This window comes from Dermacentor variabilis, chromosome 8 (genome assembly GCF_050947875.1).
Source record: "Dermacentor variabilis isolate Ectoservices chromosome 8, ASM5094787v1, whole genome shotgun sequence".
Lineage (NCBI taxonomy): Eukaryota > Metazoa > Arthropoda > Arachnida > Ixodida > Ixodidae > Dermacentor > Dermacentor variabilis.
Genome location: NC_134575.1, coordinates 79076311 through 79099578, shown reverse-complemented (window position 1 = coordinate 79099578; position 23268 = coordinate 79076311). Strand labels below are relative to the sequence as shown.

The 23268-nt window shown below is 49.9% G+C and overlaps 1 protein-coding gene and 1 pseudogene across 7 annotated transcripts in view; one reads left to right on the top strand and one right to left on the bottom strand.

Annotated features, from left to right (window-relative positions):
* The window catches only part of snama (something that sticks like glue), a 95254-nt gene that overhangs the window by 59284 nt on the left and 12702 nt on the right, over positions 1-23268 (bottom strand). The window lies entirely within an intron of this gene.
* Positions 17204-19752, top strand: LOC142590363 (uncharacterized; annotated as a pseudogene).

Below are 23268 nucleotides of genomic sequence, written 5' to 3'. Positions count from 1 at the left end.
TTTAGAAGGCTTGTTCTGGACTACAGAGCCTTCGGCAACTTCCGAGATTGTTTCAAACAAGGCAAGGAGGAGGGTGACCTCTGTGCAACGAGGGCTAACTGTGCCAGAGGAACACCACAAATAAAGCTGGCAAGGTGGAAGCGGGGGCTGCACTCACTCTGTTCAAAAGGTCAGTGAAGCAGCACAACCTTTGATACACAACTGTGCTTTTCGGTGGTCACAGCAGAACCCTGCTCTTATGTTCCTCGGTGCTGCGTTTTCCCGGCTGCTACGTCACTTTTGCCCAGCCCCGGCACAGCTCACATAGAATCCCATGTATTAAAATCCCCACTGTTATGTTGTAGCTGTGATACATTGCAACCTGGCACCCCAACTCGCCTGGCTAATGTGTGCCAACACAGCCGCATTGCCTGTGCGGGTCCGGGCATAGCCTCCTATGCCGGGAAAAGCCCGCTCCTACAATTGCAATACCGGGCATAAGCCAATCAAAAGAAAATGAACAGGAGTAAAGAAGTAATACCCAAAAGCGGTGCGGCCGAGCCCGGACTAGGTGCAGAATAAAGCATCATGGGTACATTCGACATCATTATCATCATCATCATCACCCCTATTTTACACCTGGGCACACCTGCATCCCGATTTTTATTGTTTACATTCCACTTGTCATTCAATGACACACTCTACGAGAGGACCTTAGGACACAAAAACTCACATTCACAGGATTACGCTTAACGGCGCCATTTAACTGGATATAGCTCCCAAGCAACCAATGACGTCGAGGCGCCAACATTGAGGATGCTGTGATAAATGCATGCATACTTGACCGCAAGTGTGAAGCAGACACTCCGCAATGGGAGGACGGAGCTCGACGTCAATCCGGGAGGCATGGCATCGTGCTCAACAAGGCCTTTTTTCGTTACCACGCCTATTCGAATCGATGCGTTAAATCACAAATTTCAACATGTTGGAATCGTTTCTCGTGCACCTAGCACCATCCAGTGATTAATCTAGGCAGTGCACTTGTAGAACCAGTTTAAATTTTCCCGCTCTGGTGACGTTCTAATTTTTGATGCGCCATTTTGAGAACTAATGTGCATGTGTTGTTGCAAAAGGGGGCGTGGCGGCCACACTTGAGAAAAGAAACCTGCCACTCGTGGTAATGCAGCATTAACACCAGATTTTTGTGATAAAAAGACTCCCAGCAAGTCAAATATTGAATCATATTGTCGGCTTTGCCATCTGACGGTGCTGAGTGGTGATAATTACCCGAAAATGACACCAACTATTCACTAGTGAGCTTCAACTTGGAGTTCGGGTGTTTTATTAAAAAAAAACAATGCATTCCTGAAGGTCCGCCGCATGTAGAACATGCATACCTAGCCTTTTGCCATGTGACGGTGCTGAGTGGTGATAATTACCCGAAAATGACGCCAGCTATTCACTAGTGAGCTTCAACTTGGAGTCCGGGTGTTTTATTTAAAAAAAATGCATTCCTGAAGGTCCGCCGCATGTAGAACATGCATACCAGGCCTTTACAGCCAGTTTGCATTTCGCTTCCCTTGTTAAACCCGCTAGAGGGCCGCATCCGGTGTTACTATATTGCTACAATGCCAATCCCTCTGGTCGCTGCCATGGTGGCAGCGTCCAACGCGAGTGTGCCACAGGAAAAGCATCCTGCTTGAAAGTATTGACATGTGTACTTGTTTGTCTTTATCGGGCGACACGCTTCGCCGCCTAACAAATGTTATCGCACAGCGCAGGACGTGCCTGCATGTATAGGAAGTTTCTGGAATGTTATCGATGCTTCTATCCGCTGTCTGTTGTTGCCGAACCTTGCGTAATCTGATTGCATGTATGCGCGACGCAAATGGTGTAGAACTTTGTGGAAAGCACGCGGGCCCCAGTGATTAGTCTGGAACATTCGACGATTGATGTATAAAAGCCAACGCACTTGACCCGTTGATCAGATTTTCGACGATCGCCGAGTGTGTTCGCCGTTACCGTTATTCTTTGAGTGTAGCCTGTTTTGAGGGCACAAGTTCGCCCAATAAAACGCTCGTTTCATTAATCAGTTTTGCTACCTTCTTAACCGTCACTACCACATGACAATATTGCATTGCTCAATGGGCATTGCTCCTTTCCCGGTGCTTGGGCTGGATGTAGTTTGATGTTGTAATTGTCCAGCTCCTTTGATTAGCATGATGTGCTAAAATTTGACTCGCCATGCCTAGTGACCTATTCACAGATCTTTTATGCATGAATGGAGCCTTTTACTATTACAAACGGCCTTACTTACAGACGACTGTGTTCGTCGCTGTCGCCGTTAATTGAGTGTAGCTGTTTTTGAGGGCACAAGTTCGCCCAATAAAAGTTAGTTTTGTCTTTCACAGTATTGCTACTGTGTTCTTCAACGTCACCACCACGTGGCATCTAGTGGAGGTGCTTTGCGTTAATTTACCAGACGCCCCCACAAAGCCATGACCCAAGCTTGAACGCGGAAGACATCTCCAACATTAACAAGAACCAACGCGGTAGCCGCAGGCTGCAAGGACTGCCCCCGGAGCACGGACTTTTGCCCGAGACGAGAAGAAAGATTGTGACCAAGTCCACCCCAATGGCAGCCCCAGCGTCCATCATTGGAGGACCCGGAAAGCTGGCTTGAGACGTATGAGAGAGTCGCTACATTTAACAGCTGGAACAGCGACGACAAACTGTGACATGTCTTCTTCGCAACTGTGACATGTCTTCTTCGCATTGGAAGACGTCGCCAGAACGTGGTTCGAGAACTGAGAAACCACCTTAACGACCTGTTCCAAAACTGCTACCTGCAGTCATTCACAAGCGTCGTACGCCGAGAACGAGCCCAAGCACTACTAGAAACCCGAGTGCAGCTGCCTAATGAGACCACTGTGATCTTTACGGAAGAGATGAGCCGCCTATTCCGCCACGCCTACTTGGAAATGTCCAAGGAGAAGAAAGTCCGCCTACTGATGCGTGGTGTAAAGGAGGAACTTTTCACCGGAATGGTACGAAGCCCATCGAAGAGTTTCTTTGCGAGGCCACTAGCATTGAGAAGACACTGGAAATGCGGAACCGGCAATTCAACCGCCGCAGGAACTCGACAAGCTACCCCGGAGTTCAGTTACTGGCCACCGACGACCTGTGCGAGGCTATCTGAGCGGTCGTGTGGGAGGAGCTCCAACAACTCGGAGTAGCCCCTGAATCGCCACAGCCTCAGCTGCAAGCGATGACATACGCCGCAGTAGCCTGCCATCACATTCCTCCTCCGCGCCCACGGCAGGGCCCAGTGACGACAGTTTTGTCGACCACCACCACCCCCGCCGCCAGCACACCAACCTGTCATCCCGAGCGGCATTCCAACGAAGAGCGACGTTTTGTGCGCCCCCGACTACAGTCCGCTTTGCTATCACTGCAGAGAAGCCGGGCACCTCTACCGTCGATGCCCATACCGGGAGATGGGATTCCGAGGGTTCACTGTTAATGTGCCGCGACCACAGACTGGCGAACGACCTCGTGATATCGCCGACTACCTCACCGCCACTCAGTGGAGCCCTCGACGACCATCCCGTTCGCCGTCACAAGGCCGCTACCTGACGCCGCAGCGCCGACCATACGCTGGCCCAGCCCGGGGCCGGTCTGCGAGTCCATATCCGGAAAACTAAAAGCAGCAACCAATGGAGGTGCGGTTGCTGTTCGTCGAACTGACAATCCTCCGCCGACGCCGAGACCATCTCAACGACATAACGACACACCGCCATCCCGACGAAGTCAGGAAGCCAAGACTACGCCAACGAAAGACGACCTGACGACGCCACATACCAGCCACAGGTCAATGCGACGCAGCCGTGATCCGACGCCAAGACCTAACTGCAATGCAAGACAAAGAACCACCGACCTCGACATGCTCCCCGACAGCCACGCAGTTGCCGCCTTAGTAGACACGGGCCGATTACTCCGTAATTAGTGGACACATCGCCGCCCAGTTGAAGGAAGTTAAAACTGCATGGGAATGCCCTCAAATTCGAACCGCTGGAGGACACCTCATTACGCCGACTGGAGTTTGCATGGCAAGAATTACCGTTCATGACCGGACTTACCCTGCCACCTTCTTTTTCCTCCAACAGTGTTCATGAGACGTTCTTGGCATGGGCTTCCTGAACCAATAGAACATTCGACGACTGATGTATAAAAGCCGACGTGCTTGACCCGCTGATCAGATTTTCGAAGATCGCCGAGTGTGTTCGCCGCTATCGTTCTTTGAGTGTAGCCTGCTTTTGAGGGCACAAGTTCGCCCAATAAACGCTAGTTTCTATAATCACAGTTTTGCTGCATTCTTCGTTGTCACTACTACATGACAGCATTCTACACCCACAACTGATTTTAGTGATGAGGATTCGAGCTACGAGTCCGAAGATGACAGTACCTCTGCTTCAAGCGCTGAAGCGACAATGTCCAAGTCAGCCTGGGACATCCACAGCTGCTCACCAGTAAGTTATCTTTACAGCCTTGAGCAGTCACTGGCGTCGTGCGCACTTATCTGTTGACCTTTTTGCACAAGCTTAGAGCTATTCTTGTTATCTGCAGGGTCCGCACGTCGCTAGGCCAGGATGTGCTGCCACCAGCTGTGAAGAAACTTCAGTTCACGCCAACAAGGCCGCCCGGAGCACATCTCGGCCCAGCACTTCGGAGCAGCGCAAGACGTTTTACAACAGCGAGCAATTTTTTCCTACTATTCTTCACTGCAGAAGTGATACATACTATCTGCAAAAACACGAACAAATATGCCTGGACGCATACTTTGGAGATTCCAAGCTATGCTGAAAGAGATGGGTCATGGAATGAAGTGACTCCCGAAGAACTAGTGAAGTTCATTGGACTGCTCATTTATGTGGGCACTGCGAACGTGCCACGCATCCACCTTTACTGGAATACCAGTAGGCTTTCTTTAAGGGTTTCTTCCGCGGAACATTATGGCAAGGAGACTGTTTTCTGCGCTTCCCAAGTGTCACTCATCCGGAGGAGACTACTGTAGCTTCGCACGGCAAGCTGCACCGCATATTGTGGCTTCTGCAACACGTGAATACCACTTCAGGAGAACTTTTTCAACCTGCGCGGAACCTCTCTGTGGAGGAAAAAATGGTGAAATCCAAAGGAAGATCGGGTATTTGGCAATACATGCAGGACAAAATTGTAAAGTGGGGATACAAATTGTGGGTGCTTGCCGATTCGCAGACTGGCTATGCCGTTCAATTTTACGTCTACACAGGCAAATGGGAAACAGCTAGTGCAAGTGGACTAGCATTTGATGTGGCGACGCAACTGTGCAATAAGTACCTCAATCAACGATACGTTATCTACATGGATAACTTTTACACATCTGCGGCTCTCTTTGCTCACCTGCTAAATCACAAAACCCACGCTTGTGGCACGGCACATAAAGATCGTTGGTGCCTCCCATCTGAACTGAAGGACATGTCGTCGGAGAAGCAGGCAATAAGGTGGTGTTCGGTGGCTCCGACGGAACAACATCCTCTATTTGTAATGGAAGGACAGCAAGGTTGTCCATGTCTACAGCGCACACTGCCAACAGGCATGTTACAGCCACAAGAAAAGAGAGAAAAGGGGGTGTGTGGTCTATCAAGCCAATCAAGAAGCCACTACTAATTGACGACACCAATTGTGGGATGCTTGGTGTTGATAAGTCGGATCAGCTGATTGCATGTTATAATGTTTCGATGAAGTGTGTGAGGTGGTGGAAAACTCTTCTGTCATTGTATTGACATCACTGTTGTGATAGCTTCATTATTTTTCAAGAGCACCGCCAGCAATACCTTCAAACACCGGAATTTCAAAGGAGCGCCCACTTCGACCAACTTTCTTTTCGGATGGAGCTCACCTAACAGCTGCTCGAGCTTGATGATGAAGAGGTTGCCCAAGTAGACCCTGTCCCAAAAGAAGTGCCACACCATCCGCAAAAGATGCCGAAAAGGCAAAACTGCAGGATGTGCTACCAGGAACGAAAAGTCGAATAAGAGACGAACGTTTTCTGCAAAAACTGCAGAGTGCACCTGTGCCTCACGAAAACCAGGAACTTCTTCACTGCATGGCACGAGCGATGAAGCTGTTCCCGGTCTCAAGTTTTTTTTTATGTAGCTGAAGAACGGCATTGTACAGAGAATTTTTTTAGACAGTGTTCCTGGGTCATTGATCTCCAAAATGTGTATTATAAATTCGTTGTTATTAATGCGTATGTAGATATTGTGCCCTTTGTTTCTTGTTTTTATTAACTCGCCACGAAAATAGCACTTTTCCTCATTCTTGTGCGTTCCCTAATTAATTGTTTGCCTTTTAACTTGCGTTTTTGGAAAGAGCATTCCATTATGTGTAATTTGGCATGCTGTAACGTGTGCTGGAGTACTTGTACTGGCAAAATAATTTCTTCAGAGACCTATGAAAAACGGCCATTTTCTTGCAGTAACGATAGAGTTAAACAGTGAGTGTGAACTGTACAATCAGTGGATGGCCAGCGACAACCCAAAGACCCCAATTGGCAGACTGCACAGGCCACCTCTCGCCACTGTAGCCACATGGGTGTCGCACGCTTGCGCTTGCTGCCCAACAATATTGTCGCGAAAGGAGTATAACACAGGCCCCTTTTCTTTCTTTCCGCGAATGCTGTGGGCTCCTCGATGCGAGGGAAGCCTTTGTGCAGAAATAACAGCGATGGCGCCTCGGGCATGCGCTCCCGCCCTACCGCCGCTGCCGCATCTGAAGCATCACTATATGCACATGTCGCACCCTCTTCACACGCTCGGCTGTATCGGGCGTCAAAAATTGATTAATTATCGGCGAATTAATTTTGTATTCAGAGTGTCTACCCGACCATTTTGCTCCTCTGGCTCTTATTGGATGCTGCCAGCCTACCAGATTGGTCGAAATAACATATTGGTGGAGAAGCCTGCGCCTCCCGCTGGTCCCTTGATGCTGCAGAGAGTCATTGTCAATGGTTTGAGTTAATTTTAATGAGAGCAAGGAGACAGCAGCACACGGCGCAACTTCACCAAGGGAGATCCGGCCGGTCAGGCAGGCCGTCGACGACTGGTATGAGATTGTTTTGTATGTAAATATTTGTGCAGTGTAAGCTTAATGTAAATGCCAAGTTAATGAACCTAGTTATTTAAATGCTACTCCTCCTCGTCATCCTACCTATGGATCTGGACTTGCCCCTGCTGGAGCTCATCCCCATTCATCTTCATCTCCCTGGTGAGCTGATGCGTCTGATCTCTAACAGCTGCATCACTTCGCTACAAAGTGGCGGAGGTGCGGGGTAGCGAAGACCCCGCTCTACTGTCATGAGCCGTGATAAATGTCCAGGAACACCCGTACCGAACCCCCTGCAGTTTTCGTCCCCATGCCTACCCCTTTTATTGCACCGCCAATCTTCAGAGGCACGCCAGAAGAATCTATCTCCGAAGGGCTGCTTTGCTACGAACATGTAGCATCACTCAGCAAGGGGAGTCAAGTGACAAAGATTAAATATTTATATTTGGCATTGGATGGGAATGCAAAAAGTGGCACACCACTCAAATTTTAATGGGGCCCCTCATAGGAAGAGTGGGCAACATTACTAAAAAAGACTTTCACCAGTCGCCACTCAATCGAAATTGCATATTTGCGGCTGCAAAACTGGACCCAGCTACCATCAGAGTCCCCCGAACAATATTACTACAATGTTGTGCAGCTGTGCGCCAGAGCTAATCCGTCTATGAGGGAAGAGGAGCAGTTGCGGCACCTCATGCAAATCCTGCGTTCGGACGTGCACGAGAAAATAATTGCAAAGCCGGACAGTTGCTCAACATTCCTGCAAATTCTGCAGCGTATTAATCAGGCTGCTTTGAGGACGCATGCGTACCAGCCAGAAGCGATTGGCACCCATTTCTGTGCCGGCCAGCAGTCGTGGTACCCATACGCCTCAGCACCTTCCGCCGGAGTGACACCAGCTGTAGCAACAATGCAGCCGCCTCCGTATCGCTGCCTGCGCTGCTGCGAAGCATCATTGCCCGCGAGAGGCCACTGACCGCGATAGGGACTTGAGGACAATCGCAGACTCCTGCTCTGACTGCCAGAAACAGCCGCTCGCCCCCAGAAAGCCAGCCAGTGTCGCTGCCTTTGTGGCCTCCAAGGATGTGCCGATACTTCCAAGTAGAGAAAGGCCAAGGCACACAATGCGGAGCCCGGTGGCACGACCTTGTACACGTTCCAAAATTGAACGGAGGCGGTCCCGTTCTTTACATCACGAAGTAAGCTGTTCGCAATGTTCGCGAGAACGAGAGGAAGCAAACAGCCAATGAGCCAAGTGGAAGCCTGCGTCACGCTTTTGACGTCTGTTTGGGGACCGTATAATATATTATATATTGTATAATATATTGAGAAGCGTTTGCAACATTTTGAGAAATATTTTGCTATTATGACTGAGTAGCAAAAAGTGTTGGTGTTGCTTTTCAAAGATTCAACTTGGAATGCGAAACGACTGAAACAAAATGTTGCGGTTAATGTCTTCAAATGGTGCTAGGTGGTGTCGCAGTTTTGCAAAATGTTTAGTAATGGTGCCAGCCACCACCCCGTTTCAAGCACACGGCGCAAATTTTGAAGCGGTTGGTTCAGTCGTTCAGTCGAGCACTGGAAGCTATGGCGCAAAACGTGGCAGCACCCGTGAAGGGACCGTGTGTCGGAGGCACGGAGGGAGACGGTGGTTGCTTTCATGGGGCAGCATCCCCAGCTGGCTATAAGATCCAGCGAGCTGGGGCCACGCTTCACTGTTGGCGACCACCGACGGCTGTGGCAGCAGCTGGCCAACACGCTGAACAGGGAAGACCCTGTTGTCAAAACCACAGAGCAGTGGCAGGAGTGGTGGCAGAAGCAAGTTTTTGAGGCCCGCCGCGACGCTGCCGCAATCGCCCAAGAGCAAAGGTGAGTGACCGTCGAACGGTCTGGGCGATTTGTCCTTCGACATTGGCGTGTATTTTCAGAAGCACGGGAGGGGGGCGGCTACCCGGTTTCCGTAACAGAGTCCTCCAGCTGACCGGGACGGTCCGTTTCCACGGCGTCACCGACCTCCCCTACCAAGAGGTAAGCACACTGCCGCCGTAATATCATGGGTTCCTGAATTGCGCCGACTTAAAGAGTTTGCCATTATCTGTAAGTGGTACCTTTAGCGAAATGCGACAACGTTGGTGAACAGGAAAATAGCGTAGGAAAGAATGGAAAGCAGGATTAAGTGATCATCACAGAAATAAGATACCTTCAGGGAAGTGCACAAGGATGATAATTCATGGGACCTTTAAGCACTCACTGCAGAATATTTCCGCAAACGTGTCGTACGAAAACTTGTAACATAGGCAGTGTAACGAATAGCCACGTAGTGAAGGGACACGCTTATGACACTTTCCACCAGGCTGACATTCCCACTGCCATCATGGAAGTCGTCGTCGAAGCTACGGATGAGGCTGTGAGGAGCACAGCGACACGTGAGCATCAGAGGAATGAGGGTTTTAATTATCGCCAAATGTGTGTGCAGTTCGTAAACTTCTAATGTGTTTACTCTGCAGCGGCAGAGGATCCACCGCACGGCGCATCAGTCACGGAAAGGGTGGCCGCTGCACCTGGTAAGTTATTGATCCTAAATCTGTTATAGAGAATAAGCTCTCATGTTTTATTGAACTAGCCCAATAAGCCATAATATGGCCATAGCCACTTTTATGCATACCATAAAATGCAGTGCAACTGTAGAAAATGCTGTATGCTTTCAGTGTTGCAGCGTCCTGCATGGCCACCACGTGGACAGCGACTGTGACAGGGGGACACCCTCACGACCATGTCGTCGCAGTGCACTCGCAGCCTCGAACAGGGTCACGAGATGCTCCAGGTTGTTGGACTGTTGGTGTCATTTTCCGTGAAGGACAAATATTCTTTATGCTCCGTTATCATAAATGAATCATGAATCTGAAAAACCAACCAACTTGGGATGTAAACACGAAATATGCATTGCATTGAGTGCCCGGTATTGTATCTTGCCAACAATCAACTGCCGGGCAAAAGGTTGGTGCTCCAATGATGACGTAGACGAGCCTGCTAACGAACGTCCGAAGAAAAAGAAAACGTGTAATCTTCCTCGCATTGTGCACAAACTAGTTCGCGTGTGTGAGATGGAGACTCGTGATCGAGTGCGACAAGCCAAGAACTCTAACGGGACTGAACTTTACTCCAACTGGAGGACATTTCGTAGCGAGGCCAAACCTGGAACCATCGCTCCGAACGACCCGGACACTGATATGTACTACAGTACAAGTGAACAAGCTTTAGTGTTGATTATCTTGTGTAGCACGCGTGAATGAACTTTTATGTTACTTTTCTCATCCATTTTGTTTTCCATTTTAGTTAAAATGTTGTTTGTTTTAATGTTTTTTTTATATTTTTTTATATGAATCCCTAATGCACACATTTAATTTCTGGGGTGCCCTTTTCTTTTGTAGTAAGTGCTTTATAACGAGTGGGGCACTCTTTTTCATAGGGGGGGGGGGAGGTGTTGCGAAAAGACTAATGCAGGCCCCTTTTCTTTCTTTCCGGCGAATGTTATGGGCTTTTTGATGCTGGGCAAGCCTTTGTGCAGAAATAAGAGCAATGGCACCTCAGGCATGTGCTCCCGCCCGGCCGTCGCCGTACCTGAGATATCATCATGTGCATGTGTCGCGCCCTCTTCCCATGCTCGGCTGTATCGGGCATCAAATTGATTAGTTATGGGTGAATTGATTTTGTATACGGAGTGTTTATGTGACCATTTTTTGGCCTCTGGCTCTTATTGGATGCTGCCGGCCTGCCTGATTGGTCGAAATAACCCATTGGTGGAGAAGCCTGCGCCTTCCGCCGGTTTCTTGAATTTGGTTTCCGGGGTAGCCTCTCCTTAACTCTCAGCATGGCACCATCTCAGTACCACATAGACTTCCGTTGACTTTGAATTTCCAATCAAATTTATAACCATTGTGCTACAGACAATGTCATCTGGCGGATTTATTGAGAACTCCTCTTTCAGTTTCATTTTTTGCTTGCGTGGGGAGGTGCGGCCGCAAGTGAAATTTGAACAATAAGGTGGTTTCGAGTTCTGCGACAATGGGGTCCTGTCCATGCAGCCCCGCAAACCACCACTGCCGACTCCCGTTGCAAGTAATTCAGCCGCTTCTGGTGCCGATTTTCATGATCCAAGCAGCAGTGATGGCTCAACTAATGATGTGGGATCAGATTTTAGCCTGTGGGATCGCGCGCGCATCCCGATATCTCCAGAGCGGCCACGTGGTTATATGCTCGCTCGCGGAGAGTAGCGGGGAGAGGGTGTGCCGTAACGCCGCAGCCCAGGGCACCTCCCCGTTCCCTTCTTTCTATTTCTTGTAACCGGGGAGACTCCTCCTCTGCCGTTCGGGGAGAAGCGCTATTCCCCCGATGCATCTTTGTCTTTCTGCTGAGGAGCCGTCCCCCTGCTGCGCTCGGCCTTGGTGAGCGACTGACCGCCCCAGGGCCCGAGCGCAGATCCTCTCTGGGTGAGCTGAACTCTTATCAGCCTCTTTTGTGGTTCCAACATTGTGCAGTTTCTTTTGCCTCAGACGTGCGGAACGCTCCGCCACTGTGGTTTTGTTTTGTATTTGAGTTTGCTGTTGTTGCTCTGTTGGTATTGTACTATAAGGTGAATAAACAACTTAAGTCCGAGCCTCACCCTGTCCCCCTGGCCTGAACGCGCCGTGGTCTCAACTCGCTGTAAACTGCGGGTTAGGGGTCTCAGCTCTGACTGTTAGGGCTGCTGCGAAAGTGCCGCACTGGGCAGAGAAGACCTAGAAACAGGGAAGATGCCTTCCATCTGCTGGAGGAGGATTTCCGCCGCCATTTCAGGATGAGTAAGGCGCTGGTGCGTAGGCTGTGTGCTGATCTTGAGGGCGAAATCAGGACGAAGGGGTCGACCGGACTGCCAACAGAAGCAAAAGTTCTCTGTGCGCTTCGGTTTTTTGCGACCGGGAGCTTTCAGACTTCTGTCGGCAGTGAAGTGACCATCCAACTCTCGCAATCCTCAATGAGCCGCTGCATCAGCGCAGTAGCACTAGCTATAACTCGCGTAGGCAAGCAAAGAGGGTGGGTAATCTTTCCGTCCACGCCAGCGGAAAAGCAGCAAGCAGTGGCAGAATTTTTGCACCATGGTTGAATTCCTGGTGTGGTTGGCTGCATCAATGGAACCCTCGTTGCCATCAGTCAGCCCAAAGGCCTCAGCCCCGGTGAAACGCAGGCATTCATGACCAGAAAGGGCTAGTACGCCCTAAACACAATGTTCGCGTCAGAAACGGAACCAAAGGCAGACGGAACTTCAACGCGCGCGCGTATGCGACACCGTCTACCGACAGAAAAGAGAAACGTGTATCTAAAGAAACGTCAAAATAGTTCTTTACTGCACTCTCTTGCACGTACTGTGAATTTTTATTAAATAATAGGGTATGTATTACCATTTATTTGTGATATTTGATTTCTTTTTAAAACAACCTATCTGAGTGTACGGCCCCCGAGAAAGCCAAGCAGTCGTGGGCGGGGCTCCCGCGAGGTCGGGCGCTCGCCGATTGGCCGTTCGCTTCCCCTTCTTTCTCCTCGCGTTCTTTGCTGTCGCCATTTTGATGTCACTCCGAAAAGGGACGGTTCGGAGACGGAACCGAAGTGGAGTCTGGCTCTACAAGAAGCGCCAAACTTCTCAAAAGGAGAAAGAGCCAAGAAGCTTTGGAACAGGATCAGCTTGCGTACACTGAATACCTACAGATGAATGCGATCGACCCAGAAGCAATGAGTGAAGATACCTCTGCTTCAGGTCTTTCTGACGTTGCAGCAAGGAAATTCGCACCTAGCATAGTTTCAAGCTTCAACAAGCAGCCCATATCTATTGAGGCCATGGAAGTACACTGTCTGTGGAAGAGCCACTTTACTACACTCTTCCAGGTGTTTCTTTTGCTTGCTGTGTACTGAAACAGACACACAACATTGTAAATAAGGTTTCTTGTGCTAGTTCAGTGGCCAGTGTGCTATTATTCTGAGAGTGTGCAGTCACACATTTAGTATGGCCATTCTAACAAAACAGAGCTTCAAAACGGTGCCATTTGTATCGCTGTAGATTCACTTCAGCGAAAGCTACATTTGTTTGAAACTTCAAATGCATTTATTTCAGTTCGATGTTTCTGCACAGCATACTGTTGTGCCATTACCACAAGCCCGGATTCCGAATCTGCAAGATGGAGAATTTTCCTGCGAGCGCCCTTTGGACAAACCCGGGGCTGCGCCGAAAGGCACAGCGCCCTAATTCTCCCTTGACAAGTCAAGATGCTGAGCCGTCAGGCAGTGGTGTCCTCCGGAGAAGCATCGGCGGGCAACATGTTCAAACGTGTCGCCAAGTGCCAGACAGCCCGGCGCCGTACCTCCCCTTCCCTGGAGGTCACCGCGCCCGCCAACTTTGAACGGGGTGGCCAGCGTGGTCGCTGGTTGGACCTCTTCCGACGACCGTCGAGTGCTCACTTTGTATTGGGCCGTTTGAGTGACAATGGTTTCTGGGGGCTTATAAGCCGCGGCGCGCCGCCTGGAAAACCGGATCCGCCGACCCACCGGGAGCAGAGTGCCGCTCTCGACTGGAGTGAGATGTGTCACGCGTTTTCGCCGGACGTCGCCGTGCGAGAACAGTCGCGTTTGCTGTGAGCTCTCGGCCCCAGTGCCGATCCCTTCATGTCCTGTATAATGACCTGTATATAGTGTATAAAGTCCCTTTTGTTATTCTCACCGACGCCTGACTCGGAGTCTTCGCTACCAACGCTCTGTCACGAAACGGGTGACGAGCGCTACGGGACCACCTCAAAGTCGTAACAGTGGTGGCAGCGGTGGGATGTCGTAACAATACTCAGCCTTACAGGTGTTTTTTTCTGGATTGTTTTTTGGCCAAAAATGACAAGGGTGGCATCATTTTATTCGTATTGAAATGATATGGGGGGTGATGCTATTTTTATCACTCCTGCACCGCCAGAAAATTACGTTCAGGTATAGTACTCGCTACTTTAGAAAAAAATGTTCATAATAAATGCAAGATTGTTTCCTTGTCCATAAAATGCTTTCAAATGAATAAAAATAGCATCACCCCCTACAGTAGATCTTTAGCAATGGTGTCATGCGTTTAGTTTTTAGTTTAGCAAGACGGAACCATCAAAAAGCCCCGTAACGAGTTTGAGATTCATTTGACTTCAGACCTCAATATTTTTTGTACTTCTACAGCTATCAAAGATCAAATTGCAGATTTAAAATCAGCATGGAAAATTACCCCAGACAGTGGAGTTTATTAGATTCACCCAAAAATTTAAAATTTTTACGCTCCATGTCCCCCCATAACTCTCACTACCGCGCCTATCCAAATTGATCAATTTGATCGATGCTCAAATGCAGTTCAAATTCTCGCGTGGCTTGCGGGCGCCTAGCACTATCTAGGTTACAAAGTGGCAAACGCACAACGTGATCCGCTATGTTTTGTTGGTTTTTTGCTTTCCGGTGCGTCTCCCTGCATCGCAAAAAGTTTCGGACTGTCAGGCAAGCGCGTCGATCACTGTGTCGTCATTGTGCGCAGATGCTTCTAAAAGACATGTTTCTTGCCAATTGAGCACTTCTGTAGCTGATTTTGTGGATGAAATCAGTAATAGTGAGCCTGAAGATGATGTGGACACATCAGAGTTCAGCACCGAGGATGAGGATGCATCAAATCAAGCCGGAATATCCAGTGGGTGAGTGTCTGCTCCATGTGCGGCACACATTTCGATTACTAATAAATAGTTATGGGCGGGGGAGCATGTACTCACAGCTATATTATGTATTTTCAGGGTCTCAACGTCATACGGACATGATTCCTTGCCAGCAGCTGTAAAGCGTGTAGTTTCTTGTAGCGTATAGTCTGGCAGCGCGTTCCAAAGTAACGCACGGCACTTCATACAAGCCGTTGATGTCTTCCAACTATTTTTCACTGCAGAGTTAATCAACATTATCTGCAAAAACACAAAAAAATATGTGTGGACGCATATTTTAGAGATGCAGACCTATGCAGAGAAGGACGGCTCATGGAAAAATTTCAGTCCCGGTGAAGTAATGCGATGCATCGGAATCCTGATGTACATGGGAATTGTGGAACTGCCTCACCTCCATCTATAGTGGAATACCTCGGAGTTATTTTCGGGCCTCATTCCTCCAAAGATTATGCCCAGGAGCCGATGTTTTTCGTTCCTTGCTTTTCTTAGTGTCATGGACCCGGAGAAGACTGACCTTGTTTGCGATGGCAAGCTGCACAGGATCGCACATCTACTGCAACATATGAATGACGTGTCAGGTCACCTTTCTCAGCCATACCGAAATTTGTGCGTGGAAGAACGAAAAGGACAATCAGGAATTCGGCAGTATATGCATGACAAGGGGGTCAGAGCTATGGGTCCTTGCTGACTCAAGGACAGGCTACACTGTTCAATTCAGCGTTTACACCAGGAAGCAAGAAACCCCCAGCTCAAAGTGACTGGCTTATGACGTAACCCGCCTGTGTGATGTATATTTGAATCAAGGCTACATCATCTACCTTGACAACTTCTAAATGTCCACCTCCCTCTTTGAACATCTTCGTGAAATGAAAACTCTCTCGCGGAACAATGCGCAAAGATTGTCGTGGATTTCACTCCCAGTTGAAAGACTCCACTTGGGAGAAAAGAGCAACTAGAGGGGTGTGGGGATGCGGGACTCTAACGCGTCCCCTGATATCTTGCTTTCCCGCATAGCTCCCGTCTCCTGTAGTGCGGCTTCGCCGCGTGGCCTGGCGCCCGCGGTGGTCGGGGTGTTGCACTGCTAACGCTACCGTGAGCAGGGTTACTTGAGTGCGGGAAAGACAAGGCGCTTCCTCTTTGGTTCGGGACGGCAAGCGGCGCAGATGTGCTGCGCATGCGCCGATCCATGCTTCTGCGAGACCGTCTCGTGAGGCCTCGTGCGAAAGAGCCACCGTTCGTGTGACCGTACACGCGAACAACCAGGCGTTTGGATCCAGCAAAGGGCGAACACATTCACTCGCTATCCGGTCGCGGTGAGTCCGACCTCCGCGATTTGTCGCGCGCCCATCGGCATGTTTTGTGGATAGCAACTCGGCTAGCAGGCATTGATCTATGAAAGGTGCAATAAATGCCCTTGTGATTGTTTGCACTACTGTGTTGTCGTTCCTTTGTCCCAAGAGCATGGGTGTGAGAACCCCACAGGGGATATTCGGTGGCTGCGGTGCCGTGATGTGCTGTACTTGCAGTGGAAAGATAAGCACGCTGTAAACATAAGCACGGCACATGCTGCCAACAATCATGTCACTGCAATGCAAAAACTGACGAGAGGAGACCAATGGACAAAGTTCCCCATCAGAAAGCTGCTCCTGATAGAAGACTACAATAAGGGCATGCTTGGTGCTGACAAGTCCGATCAACTTATTGCTTCTTATAATGCCTTGATGAAGTGTGTCATGTGGTAGAACACACTGTTCTTCCATTGCACTGACATTGCTGTCTTTTTTTTTTTTTCGCTAGTTCTTCGCTGCACGCCATGCCGGCAAAGCCCAAGACAGTGCAGAGGCTCGGTGCACGGGAGCGCGATATGCGTCTTGTACGAGTATCGAACTTCCGATCTCCCGCAGCGAGTGCCGACTGCGTAGACTCTTTTCAGCGGCGGAACTGTGCTGTCGGCCGTCGCCGGTCGAAAATCCGACACACTGAGTGTGCCTGGAGCCGAAAGAGCTACCGTATTTACTCGCATATAACCCGCACCAAAAATTGAAAAAATGTGTTTAAAAAGTGGGGGTGCGGGTAATACGCGAATATTCCGGAGAAGGGGGGCTCGGCGGGTCGGCTTCACGGCAACGCGCGGCCTGCCGTGCAGAGTCCGCATCCCCATCGACATCAACGTGTGTTGCAGTGCATATTAAGGGGGGACGCGGCCCTTGAAAACCGAAAAATCGCGAAAAAGTCGATTTTTGAAAAACAATATTTTCGGGTTGTATGTCTCATAAACTACCTGTTCTGTAATTATCAACCCGCAATTCAACCGTAAAGTAAAAAAAAAAACGCTACTTTTGACGCCACCCCAGCTCTCAAAACACGCGCAAATGCCGAAACGAAGACAAACTTCGCGCGCACGCCAATTCCGGCCCATGCGGCCTGCCTGCGCCATCTTGGTGTCGTTTTGACCGTGAATTCTTTGTCTGTGTTTTGCTGCCGTGCAAAATGGCGTCGGCGGCGCGGTTGAGGCGCTATTGGCGTTTTCCCTCGATGCGATGCGGAGCGCTGATTGGCCAGAGCAGCGCATTCAAATCCCGCGGGCCAACGCGCGCCTGCCATTGGCTGCTGCGCGGGCGGCGGCGACGGCTCCTCCCATCGGTTGCGCGCCCGCCGCACTCGCCTCGTTGCTGCCGCTTGCTCCGTGCGCCTCGATAGGCGTCTGCTTGCGTGTTGCTCATCGCCTTGTGCTATGTTTTCGATTATTTTTCTTGCTTTTTCTTTTTTTCGCCAGTTCTGTAGCCTTCTTTAATCTTGCACGCAATGTCGAGAACGAAGCGCAAGACAGTGCAGAAGTTCGGTGCGCGGAAGCGCGCTATGCAGCTTGTCCGACCATCCAGCGTCCGATATTCTGCGGGGAGTGCCGACTACGTAGGTGCTTGCAACGGTCGAACTGTGCCATCGGATGTCGCCGATCAACAATCCGACACATTGAGTGTGCCTGGAGCCACAAGCACATCGAGTGTTTCCGAGATCGCCGGACCCAGCTCGTGTTGTGAACCGGTGCCATCGAGCGTGAGCGGACCGTCGACCATTCATCTGCGGACGCGTTTTCTAACTAAGGAAGAGATCGACGCCAATGCTAAACGCCGTGATGCCCTTCGCGCTGAACTCTGCTCCATGCCAGCGACCCGGAAGAAATTTCAACTCATGGAGCCGACTCTTGCACCTGCAGCTACACCTACAAGTGAAGGCGAACATTTTTCTATCGTTCAGATGGACGTTTTTAGCAGCCTGCTCCGCTGCACAGTGTGCAGATATTGCTTGGAAGGTGGTTTGACTGTGAGAGAGAGCACCAAGCTTGGACTGGCGACAAAACTCGAAGTCGTGTGCCCCTCTTGTGGCACAATTGAAAGTTTGTGGTCATCGCCCCGCAAAAAGGACACGCAGGCTTTCGAAGTCAACGTCCGCGCCATGATGGCTATGAAGCAAATAGGAAAGGGCCAAACGGCTCTCAACGATTTTTGGGCTACTATGAACGTCTCTTACAGAGGTCTGCACCACAAGACGTTTCAAAAGCATTTAAAGGAGACGTTCAGGGAGCCAGAGGCCCACGCCTTGGATACGTTTTACGCTAATTCTGCCGCAGCAGTTATTAGCGCGTATAAAGAAATGGACCCCAGCTTTTGCAAAGACATCACTGTGGTGTACGACGGAACGTGGCACAAGCGTGGGCACACATCCCACATTGGAGTGGGATCTGTAATTGACTTCCATACAGGTCTTATTTTAGATGCTGTAGTTGAACTACTGCCTTGGGTGTCAAACAGGGCCCAAACCTGGAGATGTAGCATACGACAAGTGGCACCAGTACCACATCTGCCAGAAGAACACAGATGCAAAATCTGGAAGCATGGAGGTGGAAGCAGGCCTGACTCTCTTCAAGCGGTCCATATCCAGGCATGGCCTGCGTTACACAACCCTGGTGTCTGATGGGGACAGCCGTACCTTCTCTGCCCTCACAGATGAGAATGTTTATGGGATTGTGCCAATTGCAAAAGAAGAATGTCTCAACCATGTGCAAAAGAGAATGGGAAGTGGACTACGTAATATTGTCAAGAAGAGTGACAAGCCACTAAGTGGGAAGGGGAAGTTGACAAAACACCTAATTGAGAAGCTCACAGACTATTATGGTTGGGCCCTGAGGAACAACTCCAGTGATGTGGCAGCCATGCAGCGTGCTGTGATGGCTACGTATCACCACGTCACATCGACTGACCGTGACCCTCACCATGAACTTTGCCCAGAGGGGGCTGAATCGTGGTGCCGACACAAAGCAGCAGAGGCGAAAGGTGACCCACAGCCCAGGCACAAGCACAACCTTCCAGACTACGTTGCTGCAGCTATGTTGCCTGTCTACCAGCGGCTTTCGCAGAAGTCGCTTCTCCAGCGCTGCATGGGAGCAAAGACTCAGAATGCATCGGAGTCCTTCCACTCTGTCCTTTGGTCATTGATGCCAAAAGAACAGCACGCATCCTTGATTGCCGTAGAAACAGCACTGCATGAAGCGGTGCTGCGTTACAATGCTGGCTGCTTGAAAGCAACCGAAGTAATATCAGTCTCCATTGGGCTCCAGCCAGGTCACCTGGCCATCCAGCGAGCTCTTGAAAAAGATGTGCTACGGCTGAAAAAAAACACCAAACGACACCAAGAAAAGGTGGAAGTGAGGCAGAACAAGAAAAGAGTGCACAGGGACACTTCAAGCTACTCTGCAGGAGCTTTCTAATAAAAAATACAGTGTTCAACTTTCAAAGCCCGTTTTCTCAGAATTGATTTTTTCGCTAGTAGTGGTGCTTAGGAAAACGATATCTCAAGAACCGTTCTTCAGATTTGCGTGCCGTTTTTTTATTCTGTTCCTGAATGATTTTGCCAGGGGGTAACAGGCTTCTTTTTTTGATAGCTGGTTTAGTTAATTTATAATAGGCAATTAATTTTTGATGAATGTGGTCATTACTGGGTACATCAAATTCAAAGTTGTGTAAAAATTTTTTGGAAGGGAAATTTAAAAAAAGGGCTCTTTAGCCCCCTGGGATATCTATCAAAGGATCATCACAGTGAATTTCAGCTTCACACGGCGTCTTGGTATTTCTCCAGGCTTTTCCTCAGACATACACATGAATTACCTAATTAGACCTCAATAACTCTGGAACTAATTAGCACATCTTTATGAAACTTTGCAGTTCCTCATAGTTTGGTGGTGTGAACATACCCTGAAAGTTTCATCTGGATATCTTAAAAAATAAAAAAGTTGGGTCTCGAGGGTAGCCTCCCCCCTTAATATTGCACCAACCTTTTGACCACCGAAGGCCAGTATGGACTGAAAGAAGACCACGTGGAAGCGGAGACCATGGAGCATATCGTTTTGCGGTGCAGAACACTTCGTCCGGACATTGCCGAAGACGCGGCGATAGATATAGAGGGTGCCCTGGGATTTGCAGGGGAGGACGGACGTGTGGATGAGAGAAGGGTAGTGGTGACAAAGAGTAGGTTGGAAGATTGGTGCAAAAGGGGCTAGGGACGAGTGAGTCTATAAAAGAGGGACAAATTACAGTTCACAATACGAACAAAATTACGGGGGAAAAAAAAGGGGGGAATCCTAGGCTAGGGGGCGCAAGCCACCACCGTTACAAAGGGCTAAGCCACTATGATCCATCCATCCAGCCAACAAGAGGCCAACGCAGGTCACAGCCAGATCCACATCCATAGTCTGTTTAGTCCCACGCCAGCCACGCGTTTCGCATGCTTTGCATACGCTTTGTTCAGACGTTGATGGGCCTTGAGTAAGGTGCCGTTTCTTGTACGCCCAGTTTGCACAGTTCGCCAGCCTTGTCTAGGCATCATGAGTGTGTCTCGGCGGCAATCATTCACGGCGAAGGAGAAACTCAGGATCGTCGCCGCTGCTGAACAAATCGGCAACAGAGCTGCTGCGAGAAAGAACGATGTCGACGAATCTTGCATTCGCGACTGGCGGAAGAAAAAAGACTCTCTCGAAGCTGCGAACAAGGACAGGCGAGCGTTTCGCGGCCCGAAGACTGGCGCGTACCCTCACCTCGAGACGCAGCTTGCAAAATTCATCGAGGAGCAGAGGAGTCGTGGCCACGCTGTGTCTACAGAGATGGCGCAGATGCAAGCCCTGAAGCTGGCCCGGGAAATGCACATTCCACGCGAGTTTCATGCGAGCCGCGGATGGCTGCAGCGCTTTATGGCCAGGCATGGATTTTCGATGCGGCGGCGAACTACCATGTGCCAGCGGCTTCCCGACGCTTACGAGGAGAAGCTGCTCAACTTTCAACGTTACGTCATCGGACTGAGGAAAGAGCGCAACTACTTGCTATCTCAGCTGGGAAATGCTGACCAAACGCCAGTATATTTCGAGATGCCTATGGACACGACCCTGGAAAAAAAGGGCGCAAAATCTGTTAGTGTGCTGACTGGCGGCAACACCAAGCTGCGCTGCACAGTGATGTGTGCTTTGGCCGACGGCACCAAACTGCGCCCGTATGTAATATTCAAGCGCAAGACTCTACCGAGTACACCACTTCCCCCAGGAATTGTTGTGCGAGTGGAAGATAACTCGTGGATGAACAGTGACCTCGTCATTGACTGGATTCAAGCAATCTGGGAAAAAAGACCAGGTGCCTTGTTGGCACGCCGTTCGATGCTGGTGCTGGATTCGTTCCGAGGCCACTGCACTGACGCGGTGAAAGCTCGCCTCGCTGACAACGGCACAGACCTTGTCGTAATACCTGGCGGCATGACTTCCATGCTCCAACCACTCGACGTGTGCATCAATAAGCCTTTCAAGGCTCACGTGAAGCGGCTATATGCCCAGTGGATGGCCGATGGCCTTTACGCCCTTACGCCGACGGGACGCGTGCGAAGGCCAGATATTGCACTGCTGTGCCAGTGGATCGTAGATGCATGGGGGATGATCCCGGCCGACATGGTACGCAAGAGTTTCAAGAAGTGTGCCATAAGCAACAGCCTAGATGGTACCGAAGATGATTACGTCTTTGAGAGCGGCGATGAAGCCTCAGACGGCAGCAGTGAGTGTGGCGACGATTGACAATTGAACGACAGCACTGACAACGTTGCGGCAGTCGTTTTCAAATATATTTGTTTTGAAAACTAAAATGGTGACTGTTTGCTCAGTTGTAACTTCCTAGTCCTCATTTTTTCAGGTAAGTGTGCGGGTTATACGCGAGGATATTTTTTTTTATTTCATGGGGTTCAAAGTTAGGGGTGCGGGTTATATGCAAGGGCGGGTTATACGCGAGTAAATAAATTAGAAGCTCCGCAGGTGCTTTCTAATAAAAAAACACATGCGTTCAACTTTAATAATAAGGGGAGACGCTGTTGTGCCATTACCACAAGCCCGGATTCCGAATCTGCAAGATGCAGAATTTATCCTGCGAGCGCCCTTTGGACAAACCCGGGGCTGCGCCGAAAGGCACAGCGCCCTAATTCTCCCTTGACAAGTCAAGATGCTGAGCCATCAGGCAGTGGTGTCCTCCGGAGAAGCATCGGCGGGCAACATGTTCAAACGTGTCGCCAAGTGCCAGACAGCCCGGCGCCGTACCTCCCCTTGCCTGGAGGTCACCGCGCCCGCCAACTTTGAACGGGGTGGCCAGCGCAGTCGCTGGTTGGACCTCTCGGACGACCGTCGAGTGCTCACTTTGTATTGGGCCGTTTGAGTGACAATGGTTTCTGGGGGCTTATAAGCCGCGGCGCGCCGCCTAGAAAACCGGATCCGCCGACCCACCGGGAGCAGGGTGCCGCTCTCGACTGGAGTGAAATGTGTCACGCGTTTTCGCCGGACGTCACCGTGCGGGAACAGTCGCGTTTGCTGCGAGCTCCCGGCCCCAGTGCCGATCCCTTCATGTCCTGTATAATGACCTGTATATAGTGTATAAAGTCCCTTTTGTTATTCTCACCGACGCCTGGCTCGGAGTCTTTGCTACCAACGCTCTGTCACGAAACGGGTGACGAGTGCTACGGGACCACCTCACAGTCGTAACAACGCGGCTGTTTAGGAGCGAAAAATATTTAAAAAAAAAAAACGGTTTTCCGAAATTTTTTTTCAGAATCTATAGATTCTGAAGAACCTGTTTATGAAATATTACAGTCCTCTGACAAGTATTTATTGCATTAGCAGATTTTAAAGCGAGTACCACGACAATTTTCGCTCGTAAATAGACTGCAAGATAGCTCAAATTCAAACTCCTGCCCCGTAGCAACAGCGCAGCAGAGTGCGGCCGTTTTGGTATTGTTTGAAAGCTGCACTTTTCTACTTTATCATTTTGGTGGGAAATGATTCTCCGTCAGGCAACAGTAGAGCTAGGCTGCCTAAAAA